Below are 13,155 nucleotides of genomic sequence, written 5' to 3' on the forward strand. Positions count from 1 at the left end.
CGTGCAAGGACTACAGAGACCTGTTAGAGCGCGTCACACTGCATCCTTCTCAAGTGAGAGAGTTTTGTTACTTTGCCTATATACGAAACTAAGATGCTCCCAGCTTCAAAAAGAGCCACGTCATCACATGCCATCCTGCTTGCCAAAACCGTACCCGAAAGCATACCACTTGGTCAACTTCATTTGACCCAACATTGACTTTAGCTTATTTGCTCGTCCGAACTCCGACTTGTTGGGGTTTATACATCTCTAGACTACTAACTAGTGTTGTAAGCGGAATCTCAAACATCATATATTTAACACTAGATAACCAGGATCATATGCAAGAACTATAGATGAACTAAAATCGGGAAAAAGATTACCTTAATCGCTATTTTTTTCTCGAACCTTTCCAATCGAATGCAAAGATCAAGAGCTTCAATTGTAGTTCCTCTACTTGAAACACCGAGTAGGTTAACTTGATCTCCCTTCCTTAATTTTTGCTAGAATTTAATGGAAGATTGAGAAGAACCCTTCTTCTTGACTAGATAGATAAAATGAGAATTTTTTTTCTAAAATCCCCTCTCTCTCTAAGCTGTCTGAGAGAGATGATTTTCTCTATGAGAAAATTCCACACGTTTTTTTTCTCCACTAGCCCTTATATAGAAACCCTAAAATAGGAGTCTCACTCAAATTAGGTTTCTATTCGGGCCACAGAAAAGATATAACCCAGAATGCCCTTTCAGGGTAATTTAGGATTTCCCTTTAGTGTGGTCGGACAGGGCAGCCCACTATGGGCACCCCTTCGAAGCACGGTTCTTTCTATCTTTATTCGGAACGCTATTGGAATCCTTTTGGCTTATTTAGCTGGATCTAATCCATTTTAAGCCTAGCACTCACTGGTCAAATCTCTCCGATCAAGTCACCACTCTTAAGTGTAACCCGTTGTAGGATCCGGTCTATGTTAGCTGCGAATCACTGAAGTGACCCGACGATTGTAATTCTAGCAAAGAATTACGACCCCTAATTCGACAGGATTGGATGATCTTTCAGATTAGGTCATCGTTATCCTACCTGAGAAATTGAGCGCATTTTCATCTTGGTAGAAGGACACTCCTTCGGAAGGAAATCTCCTTCAGATCGAATGGATATATCCTTCACTACTTGACTTCCATTTTCCCCTAAGGGTTCGTCTTGGACTCTATTTTTCACCCATGTGCTGATTTTGGTCAAATTTACAAGAATACCTTTCGCTCTAAATGACTAAAATGCCCTTTGTATATCTTTTGCCTGTTTTTATCCAGTGTTCTCTCTCAACCCCATAAAATCCACCTAATCAAGCAAACCAATCATTTTATTATGATAAAGACTCGAAATGGCCTAATTTTCCTAAGTTAAACGACTCAGATGAGACATTTTCAGGACCCATCAAAAAGCAAATTTCGACATCATAACAGGATTTTGTTTTGAGAAATCGACTACGATCTGCGTTAGTCGTTACAAGGCATTATTGATACATCATTAAGATGTATAAGCATGATAACCGTCGAAGTTAAACCAGTAATTGAAGAGACCTAAAGCCCGACAACGACAAAAAGCCTAAAACCCGACAACATCTATTTTATTTAGTGCCTAAATTACATGGGATAAATCTTGGTGATAAACTAATTGAAAATAATAAAAAATGACCAAAGAGAGATTTCATAGACAATGCCCATAGTTGTTATAAGCAATCTTGCTAGAGGCAATCACTAGTTAGATTAAAGTCAGTGTGTATTGTCGCTGACTTTACAAAAGGCCGGGGTAATTTGTCGCTGATAGGAATGCGAGTTGATTGGTCTAGTTGAAATAAGCCCCTTCAGCGTGATAGAACACAATAAACCTTCTATATAGGATCAACCAATTAAACATGAAAGCAGGGATGTTAGAAGAAAGACTTTAAAGATGGGTTAAGAGTTTCGAGGTGTGGTCAAAACAGTACATTTCCCACTATGAAAGGTAACACTTGCATGTAAACATGGGCTATGTTCATGCAAGGCCCATTGGCCAATTTTCATGAACAAGGCCCATTAGTATGTCCCATACAATAAGACCATGTATAGACTTGTTGGGCTAAAGGTTTGTTAGGCTCATAAAACTCATTCATGTATTGAATCTATGGACACTAACTATGTGTTGACAACAAGGCCCATTTATAAGCATGAGGTGTATAGACTAATGAGGTGTGTTGTCTTGTCTTGTGTCTTGACACTTAATGGTCTAGTTGCTTGACACATAAGGGACATTTGTCTTGTGTCTTGACACCTAATGGTCTTGTGGCTTGACACATAAGGGACACTTGTCTTGTTTCATGACATCTAATGACACCTAAGGGACTTGTTGCTTGACACATAAGGGGACACATGACACCCATGTAGTAACTTGTACAAACTCTATGATGGATTAGAGACTTGTATAAATAGAGATGGAGAATGAGATGGAAAGCTATGCTCTTGCTCATTAACTCAAGCTAGTATCTCCATCACTAGTGCTTGAAGAATAGAAGAGAAAAGAGTATACAAGTTCATCTTCTAGTAAGTAGAGAATTAAGGAGTTAATCTTATACAAGAAAGGAGCTTATATTGGTTCAAGTTAAAAGTTATTTCTAATCTCTACAATGGAGAAAGGTATGTAATAATTTCATGTTAATAATTACCTAATGATCAAATTTCCATATTGATTTTGTGACAAACATGAGTCCCTAGATTCTTGTGTGTTCATGAGAAGATTTTGAATTACTAACTTGTCTCATGAACACTACTTATAGAATGTTTAACATGTGGTATCAGAGCTATGGGTGTGGACTTCATGTTTGTTCAAAATCGTTTTGGCAAATTATCGAATTTTAATCTATGTTTAGTTGCCATATTGGAAATATATTTTTAGAAGCTATATGAGTTGATTTTGAAACTTAAAATCTTTTGTATTAAGGAACTCATGTAGTTTCATAAAAGTTCTTTTAATTGAGTTAAAAGTTATTAAAAACCACTAATGAATTTTGGTTTGATTTAAGAGAACCTTTCTTTATGTGTTTTATCGCCTTATGAATTTTCGATAAAAACTAGCAAAGGTTAATTTTAGAACTTGTAAGGAGACAATATTAAAGTTCATTATGTTGACTAATTAAAGTTTGGTTATAGTCAAATAATTGAAGTATATGAAAATTGTCTTTTATAAAAGTTTTAAATGAAAATTTAACATAAGAATAAAAGTTTAACCATGATATGTATAATTAGTGAAAAGGTTGCCAAAGTGACTTTTGAACTAATCTTACATATCTAAGAAGGTTAATTAATGTTCAAACTTATGTCGGATAATTTGCATTAAACGATTTCGATAACGTGTAATTTTTCCAAAGAAGAATTATAAGTTGATTGAATATTATTGTTAATGCTTTGTACCGTCTAATCAACTTGGTTCTTTTGCCCAAAGGTGATGAACTCTTTTGTGGTTAGATGATACACTAATGGACTCATTTATGTATGATATTTAAATGATGAATGGTATGGTATATATCTTAATTTAGACTCAAAGGATAAATTTTGATATAGTTAACTTGCTTATAGTATATTGTCTAAATGTTTGCAGTATCTGCGCCGATATCCCTACATTCGCAAGCTGCGTCTGTTCCCTTGCTTACTGGCTCAAATTTTTCAGAATGGAGCGAACATGTCAAGTTCACTTTAGGTGTTCTTGATATGGATCGAGCCCTTATGTCTGATAGACCTGCTACTCTAAATGTATCAAGTAGCACTGATGAGAAAAATTTGTTTGACGCTTGGGAAAAATCAAACAGACTAAGCATGATGTTTATGCGAATGACTATTGCAAGCAATATAAAGTCATCGCTTCCTCAAACTGATAATGCTAAAGACTTCATTAATGCAGTTGAGGAGAGATTTCGTGCAGCCGATAAGTCTCTAGCTGGCACGCTAATGGCTCAACTCACTACCATAAAGTATGACGGTGTGAGAGGTATGCAAGAGCACTTAATTGAAATGACTAACATTGCGGCGAGACTTAATGGACTTGGTATGAATGTAGAGGAGTCTTTTCTTGTTCGTTTTATTATGAATTCCTTGCCTCCTCAGTATGGACCATTCCAGATGAATTACAATTCACTTAGGGAACAATGGAATGTGAATGAACTATCTAGTATGTTAGTTCAAGAGGAGACAAGGTTAAGATAACAAGAAAGTTTCTCTACTAATCTTGTTACTCAAGAAGTGAAAAGAAAGAATTGGAAGCCCAAGAAAGGTAAGAAAGTTGTCGCACCAAAGAACCATGAACCTGCTTTAGCTCCCCAGGTTCATATTAAGAAGAAGGAATTCAGATGTCATTTTTGTAGAAAGATTGGACACTTTCAGGCAGATTTTCCAAAGCGTAAGGCTTGGTTCGAAAAGAAAGGTGAGCAATTAGCTCTTGTATGTTTCGAATCAAATCTTGTTGAAATTCCTTCTAATACTTGGTGGCTCGACACGGGCGCTAATGTTCATGTTTCTAAAACGATGCAGGGCTTTGTTTCAAGTCGAAACCCAAGTCAGACTGAACGTTTCATTTTTATGGCAAACCAGATTTCCTCTGAAGTTTTTTCTGTTGGAACCTATCGTTTAAAACTTGATACTGGTTGTTTTTTGGATTTGTATAATACTCTTTTTGTTCCAACCGTATCTCGTAATCTAGTTTCTATGTTTCAACTAGATCTTTTGGGTTATAAACTGTCTTTAGGAGATCAAAGTTTTGAATTGTATAAAAATAAATGTGTTATAGGTTCTGGCGTTTTATATGATAAACTTTATAAAATCAGTCTTGATAATCAGTTTGCTGAATCTATTTTAAGCCTGCATCCTAATGTAAGTTTTGGAATTGAGCATAAAATAAATGAGAACTCTAGCAACTTGTGGCATAAAAGATTGGGGCATGTCTTCAAAGAAAGAATGATGAGATTAGTGAAGGATGGGATTTTGTCAAACCTAGACTTCACCGATTTTGGGATGTGTGTCGATTGTATAAAAGGAAAGACAACAACACACACCAAGAAAGGAGCCACAAGGAGCAGAGAACTTCTTGAGATCATCCATACTGATATTTGTGGACCTCTCTCCACTGCATGTATTGGTGGAGAGAAATATTTCATCACATTTATAGATGATTTTTCACGTTATGGGTATATCTATTTGTTACATGATAAATCTCAAGCAGTAACTGTTGTTGAGATTTTTATCACTGAGGTTGAAAGACAATTAGATAAAAAGGTGAAAATCATCAGGTCAGACAGAGGTGGTGAATATTATGGAAGGTATGACGAATCGGGACAACATCCTGGTCCGTTTGCTAAATTCCTAGAAAAGCTTGGCATTTGTGCACAGTATACAATGCCAGGAACGCCTCAGCAGAACGGTGTTGCTGAAAGGCGTAATAGAACTCTAATGGATATGGTTAGGAGCATGATGAGCAACTCTACTTTACCCATTATGTTATGGGGTGAAGCTCTTAAAACTGCTGCATATGTCTTAAACCGAGTTCCTAGTAAGTCAGTTCCTAAAACTCCTTTTGAGTTATGGACTGGTAGGAAACCCAATTTAAGGCACTTTCGTGTTTGGGGTTGCGCAGCAGAAGCTAGAATCTATAACTCACAAGAAATGAAATTGGACTCAAGAACTATCAGTGGGTTCTTTATTGGATACCCTGATAAATCCAAAGGGTATAGATTTTATTGTCCTAACCATACCACTAGAATTGTTGAGACTGGTAATGCAAGATTCCTTGAGAATCATGAGAATAGTGGGAGTACTGAACCACGAAATGTGGTTATTAAAGAAGTAAGGGTAACTGTTCCCATACCCTTACCTATTGAAAATATTGTTGTTCCTCATAAAAACTATCCAACTGTTGATAGTGAACAACAATTGATGGACCCACAATCTCATGATCCAGTAGAGTTACGCAGATCTCAGAGAATAAAGAAGTCTGCGATCTCTTCTGATTATTTAGTATATCTTCAGGAATCTGAATATGACATTGGGACAAGTAAGGAAGATCCAGTTTCATTTTCACAAGCAGTAAATAGCAATAATTCTTCTAAATGGATTGATGCAATGAATGAAGAGTTGAAATCTATGAAACAGAACAAAGTCTGGGATCTGGTTTAATTGCCTAAAGGGTGTAAGAAAATCGGGTGTAAATGGGTCTTCAAGACCAAACTCGACTCTAAAGGCAAAGTTGAACGATATAAAGCCAGACTTGTTGCAAAAGGTTTCACTCAAAAAGAAGGCATTGATTATCATGATACATTTTCGCCTGTATCAAGAAAAGACTCATTTAGAATCATTATGGCTTTGGTGGCTCATTATGATCTAGAGCTTCACCAAATGGATGTGAAAACAGCTTTTCTAAATAGGAGTTTAGAGGAAGAGGTCTACATGGAGCAACCAGAAGGTTACTCAGAAATGAGTATGGAACATATGGTGTGTAAATTGAATAAGTCAATATATGGACTTAAGCAAGCCTCCAGACAATGGTTCCTTAAGTTTAATGATACCATTGTGACCTTCGGATTTAAAGAAAACATTGTTGATCAATGTATATATCAGAAGGTCAGTGGGAGTAAGTTCATATTTTTGATCTTATATGTGGATGACATACTCCTAGCCACTAATGATCTTGGTCTACTGTATGAAACCAAGAAATTTCTCTCTAAGAACTTTGAAATGAAAGATATGAATGAGGCAAAATTTGTGATCGGGATCGAAATTTTTCGAGATCGAAAACAAGGTCTACTTGGTTTGTCTCAGAAGAGCTATATCGAAAAAGTTTTAGAGAGATTTGGCATGAAGGATTGTGCACCGACTGATACACCAATACAGAAAGGAGATAAGTTAAGTCTCATGCAATGTCCTAAGAATGACTTTGAAAGAAAAGGAATGGAAAGTATTCCTTATGCTTCTACAGTAGGAAGTCTTATGTATGCGCAAGTTTGTACCCGTCCAGACATTAGCTTCGCAGTAGGAATGCTTGGTCGTTACCAAAGTAACCCAGGGATGACTCACTGGAAAGCAGCAAAGAAGGTGATGCGGTACTTACAAGGAACGAAAGACTATAAGCTTACTTTCAGAAGAAAAGATAATCTGGAAGTAATAGGTTACTCAGACTCCGACTTTGCTGGATGTACTGATAGTAGAAAATCCACTTCTGGATATGTGTTCCTATTAGCTGGAGGAACGATATCATGGAGAAGCATTAAGCAAAGTATTTATGCATCTTGCACAATGGAGGCTGAGTTTGTGGCATGTTATGAAGCCACAATTCATGCTTTATGGCTGCGGAATTTTATCTCAGGACTTGGACTTGTCGACTCTATTGCCAAGCCGCTGAGAATTTATTGTGATAATACTGCCGCAGTATACTTCTCTAAAAATGATAAGTATTCGAACTCACGAGGAAGCAAACACCTTGAGCTCAAATATCTTATTGTAAAAGAGGAGGTTCGGAAACATACAGTAATTGTAGAACATATTAGTACCATGTGTATGGTAGCTGATCCACTAACTAAGGGTTTGGTATCTAAGACCTTTAAGGAACATGTTGCAACGATGGGTCTTAGTAATCCTTGTATCGTAGTGGATTGATATGTATGTAAGTTTCTACAAATACTAATTGAGATCTCATGAATGTTATGTTTCCAAATTCTTGTTTACTCATATGTGCATAATTGAAATGAGTGAAAGTGACAAGAATAGTCTTGATTAGACAGGAATAGTCTTAATCAGACATAGCTGAATTGAAACAAAACCACTTGTGTACTTAGTTTTGTATCTAATCTCCAATGAATGGTAATGTTAGGAAGTTGCTAATGTCGTGATACATGGAAGGAAATATGTCGCTTTAAGACATATAACCGCTATGACTCGCACTAGTAGCCTACCTGTTAATGAGATTGTGTTCACTAGATATGAATGGAGTTATTTTTTTTTTAAATGCGCGCATATATGTTTTGAGCCTAAGCCTTAACCAATACATTTACTAAAAGTTTTAAATGATCTTTGAAAACCTAAAATTTTGTTTTCAATTGTATGGTCCAAGTGGGAGAATGTAAACATGGGATATGTTCATGCAAGGCCCATTGGCCAATTTTCATGAACAAGGCCCATTAGTATGTCCCATACAATAAAACCATGTATAGACTTGTTGGGCTAAAGGTTTGTTGGGCTCATAAAACTCATTCATGTATTGAATCTATGGACACTAACTATGTGTTGACAACAAGGCCCATTTATAAGCATGAGGTGTATAGACTAATGAGGTGTGTTGTCTTGTCTTGTGTCTTGACACTTAATGGTCTAGTTGCTTGACACATAAAGGACACTTGTCTTGTGTCTTGACACCTAATGGTCTTGTGGCTTGACACATAAGGGACACTTGTCTTGTTTCATGACATCTAATGACACCTAAGGGACTTGTTGCTTGACACATAAGGGGACACATGACACCCATGTAGTAACTTGTACAAACTCTATGATGGATTAGAGACTTGTATAAATAGAGATGGAGAATGAGATGGAAAGCTATGCTCTTGCTCATTAACTCAAGCTAGTATCTCCATCACTAGTGCTTGAAGAATAGAAGAGAAAAGAGTATACAAGTTCATCTTCTAGTAAGTAGAGAATTAAGGAGTTAATCTTATACAAAAAAGGATCTTATATTGGTTCAAGTTAAAAGTTATTTCTAATCTCTACAATGGAGAAAGGTATGTAATTATTTCATGTTAATAATTACCTAATGATCATATTTCCATATTGATTTTGTGACAAACATGAGTCCCTAGATTCTTGTGTGTTCATGAGAAGATTTTGAATTACTAACTTGTCTCATGAACACTACTTATAGAATGTTTAACATTGCATAGTTCAACCTAAGACCACTAATGCGTTTCCTTCTGACTATAAAACGAAAACCTTCCAAGGGAGCAGGAATGCAGGATGAACAATGTGAGAAATGGAGGATTGACATGGCTAAGTCTAGACAGATAAATACGTTTAGCCAGAAGAAGGAAGGACGGAGAAGAAGATAAAGAAGGAAGGAAGAAGACAAAGGAGTTATTTTATTTAATTAATGTATTGTTCCTTTAACCAGTCAAACTTGCAAAATACATTGCCTGTAACAATAAAGGGCATTGCCTATAAAATCTCAGACCAAACAACATAGGTTGAACATGAATATAAAATGGTTACGAAGGGACAGAGTTTCTACCATTGTACATAGATAAATCCATCTTAGAATAAACATTAACTCCCTCGTATAGCTATCAATGACCATTTTAGTTTATGTTCATTTTGTGAAGCCTTCGAAGGATCGAGAATATAAGTACACTTGTAAGCCATTCTTCATGAAGAGCGTTATTGCTATTTTTTGCTCGATACGATGATGAGGAACCAAAGATAGCCTGTACCGCAACAGTACAGCCGCAGCAACTGACTTCATTTGTAGGTAAGCCAAGTCTTTACCCAAACAAGTCCTTGGCCCGGCATTAAAAACTACAAATTTGTAACCATCTTGTGAGGGTTGAAACTGTTTACCACCTGGTGATAACCACCTTTCGGGTTTAAACTCCATACAATCTTCTCCCCATATAGTTTTCATTCTTCCCATTGAGTAAATAGAGTATATAATCGTTGAACCAGCGGTAACAAATGTTCCATCTGGTAAAATATCATCTGACGCGACAGATTTAAAGTCCTCTGGTACAGAAGGATATAAACGTAACGTTTCCGCTCAACATGCTTTCAGATAAACCAATTTATCGGCTTCCTCAAATTCCAACGGATCTTCCACCCATTTCCTTGTGTCAGTTCCACGTGTCTCGTTTAGAACAGTCGATAACTCAAGTATAATTTTATCTTCGACTCGTGGGTGAGTCATGACTAACCAAAAGAACCAACTCAACGTAACTGATGACGTGTCACGTCCACCTAGGATAAAGGTGAGTGCAACTTGACAGAGAATTGAGACTGGGGTTTGATTTCGGTCTCTGACGTCTTTAACATATTTCTCTTTTATGAAACGTGATATTAAATCATCCGACGGTCTTTCCATTCTTTCCGTGATGGGGTTCATTGTGTAATCTTCTATAACCTGGATACACTTTTTTAACCTGGATTCATTTCCAATTCCAAAAGCCTTTTTAATCCGCCAAAAAAGAGCCGGATATATGAACCGTTGAAAAGTTATTTCAGTTGCTAAATCGAAAGCTTTAGAAAACGCGTTATCGGGTAAACCAGGAGAGAGTGTTTCAGGGTCTTTACCGAAAGTAAGCCCACAAACATTATCGAACGTTAGACGAAGCAATAAATCTTGCATATCTACCGGGTAATTCTTCTCTTGGGCTTTTGTTAAAATGGGCCACAAGCGTAGTTTAATACTTTGATTCACCCACCGAGCCATACATTGACGAAGACTCCGCGTAGTGAACTCACTAGCAGCTATCTTCCGTTGGTTTGAATACGTATCACCATCACTATTAACAATACCTTGACCGAATACATCATGAAAAGCGGCTTGAAATGTCGGACCTTTCGGGTAATTATGGAACCGGGTTTGTAATATGTGTTTGATGTTTCTCGGGTTAGAAGTGACAGTAAATAACCCATGGGTACGAGCAATATAAGGTAGAGGTAGAGAATAAGCTTGGAAAGTGGCCGCCTCACCGGTTGTGCAGAGGATTTCAGCCACCCAATCATGCATACGATACCAGTTGGCCGTAAAATTGGGTAGACTTCCAACAATAGGCCATACTGGTGGACCCTTTAGATTTCTGATTAGGCGATAAAACCAAATTAGATACAGAGAAAAAGTAGCAATTGCAATTGATATGAAAATGGGTAGGGTTTCCATTTTGAAGAAAGGTAGTGGTAGAATTCTATGCTAATGATATATATAAGCAGAAATGGATATGAAAATGGGTAGAGTTACTCTTTTAATAAACTTAGTGGTTGAATTGGATCCTCATGTTAAAATGGGTAGAGTTTCTCTTTTAATAAACTTACTGGTTTAATTGGATCCTAACGTTAAAATGGGTAGAGTTTCTCTTTTAATAAACTTACTGGTTGAATGGGACACCAACGACATTTTAGGGGCCCTTTTAAAACTACCCAAACTTCTTGAGTAAGACTTCGCTATCTCCAAACTAACTTTGGATTGGCGACGAATGGGATAAGTGATGAGTAATGTTGTTTAGCACGAGCGATGGGTAGCGACCCAAAAGCGAACCATTAGAAAATTGGCGAGTGACGATCCAAACAGAATCACGTGATTTCTTAAGAAACAATACTGAATATTCACTTCAATCCCTAGTTATCGTGTGTTTCAGGCTTAGTCCTTCTGAAAAATTGATTTGGACCTTTCAATGGTCCGAATTATAACAACGAACACATTCAAATGCCCCTAAATAATCATCTGGCTTATTTCAGCCCTATAATTGCAAGAATCAACCATCCCTCGCCTCTCTTCCTCGAAAAATGACCCTAGGGTTCCAAAGGTTGATTTAAAGATTTTTTTTTTCGCCAAAATTTCATCTCTTTCAAAGGGGTTGACATTAGATTGTTGGTGAAGCTTCCCCTTTCAAGATTTATCTACTTTGAAGCCAAAACCAACTCTAATTTGGTGAAGATATTTTAAGGCAAATTTTTTTCATTACTAACTCCCACAAAACCTAGCTTATGGATAGATTGCTCATATTGTGCAAGTAATTAGCTAATTTTAGTTCGAGAATATCTAGTTTTAGTTTCGCTGAGTCAATCTTTATTTTGTTGTATAATTGTTATCAATTGCTTGAATTTGTAATCAGTTATTACTTCAATTTACCTCTTTGCAATACTTTTTTATGACTTTTTTGGAACTATTTCTCCGAACAAATGACTACGGAAAGTTCAGAAAGTGGTGATTGTGAGCGTTATGATGAGTCTGACGATGATAACAATGTTTGAATCGTGGAAACCATAAATAAATTCCAATTAAAATTAACTATCTCGATGCGAAAAAGAAAATGAAATTTAAAAAATAAATTGCATTACAAAACTAACTTTTTGACTTTTTTTTTACTTGTAAGCAACATTTTTGCCAAATTTACTCCCTTAAACAATGTTGACTATAATAGTGTCACATCGTTTTGGAGAACGTCCAGAACTTATACTATAGATGCAACCTCAAACTTAGTAAATCTGAAAGCCTTTTGGGCGAGTTTTTGGAGTCCTATATAGGAACAAAACTTTGTACTCATTTGATTTGAGCATCGGTGCAAGAAAATGGAGGCTTTATCGATAACGGTTAACGGGTAAGACGTGGGCTTACATTGACCTCCCTTTACAATGACCCTCTCTATAGGGAAGAGATCAGCTGATTGGGACAAATATTACATCAGCTGATACTTCTCTTACGTAGATAAGAGTTCTATTATCTGGAACATTATTTTGTAGGATCATAAATACAGATATTTTTGTCACAAATTACTCGTAAAATTAAATAAAAAAACTATATCATTCTTAAGACAGTTTACAGTCTCTTTAAATATAGAGTTTATGGTAAAATATAAATTTACTTTTTTGGGAATCTTGCTAGGTAAGGGGCACAAATTACAGACATTTCAAAGCTTGGATTAGTCTTCTTATTGATTATTCTTCTTGATTTAGACATGAATAGTCGTCATCTACGACTAATATCCGTACTTTGAGATAGTCTCCCTCCACCGGAAGAAATAGTCGAATCTTCCTGTGAGAAAGACATGACCGGCCACACAAAAGCATGCTTCTCATTAGGCAAGAACGGAGGATCCGTTTCACCACTAAGTACTTGCAGTGCCACTCTCATAAAGGTGATAGAGAAAGATATTCTCTATATTTAAAATTTTCTATATTTTGGAAGATATTCTATAGTTATTTAATATTAGGAGTTTCTATATTTTAGAGTTTCTAAGTAATTTAGGAGTTTCTATATTTCTTTATTTCTAAATATTGAGTCTTAGTTGAAGTCTATTTAGGAGTCCTAGTTGGAGTCTAAATTTTCTGGTTGTAGCCTATACATATGGTTGAGTTCATAGTAGTTAGGGATATATGAATCTTGAAGTTATTAATAAAGTTTTCTATT

General features: G+C 36.3%; 2 pseudogenes; one reads left to right on the forward strand and one right to left on the reverse strand.

The window, feature by feature from the left end:
• The first annotated feature begins 7,008 nt into the window (after window positions 1-7,008).
• On the forward strand, window positions 7,009-7,646 carry LOC147565466 (secreted RxLR effector protein 161 pseudogene; annotated as a pseudogene).
• Window positions 7,647-9,306: 1,660 nt separating this feature from the next.
• Window positions 9,307-10,908, reverse strand: LOC147565467 (cytochrome P450 86A1 pseudogene; annotated as a pseudogene).
• Between the last annotated feature and the right edge of the window lie 2,247 nt (window positions 10,909-13,155).

This window comes from Eschscholzia californica, unplaced genomic scaffold (genome assembly GCF_041429995.1).
Source record: "Eschscholzia californica isolate CP2 unplaced genomic scaffold, dmEscCali1.0.p SCAF_1, whole genome shotgun sequence".
Taxonomy (NCBI): domain Eukaryota; kingdom Viridiplantae; phylum Streptophyta; class Magnoliopsida; order Ranunculales; family Papaveraceae; genus Eschscholzia; species Eschscholzia californica.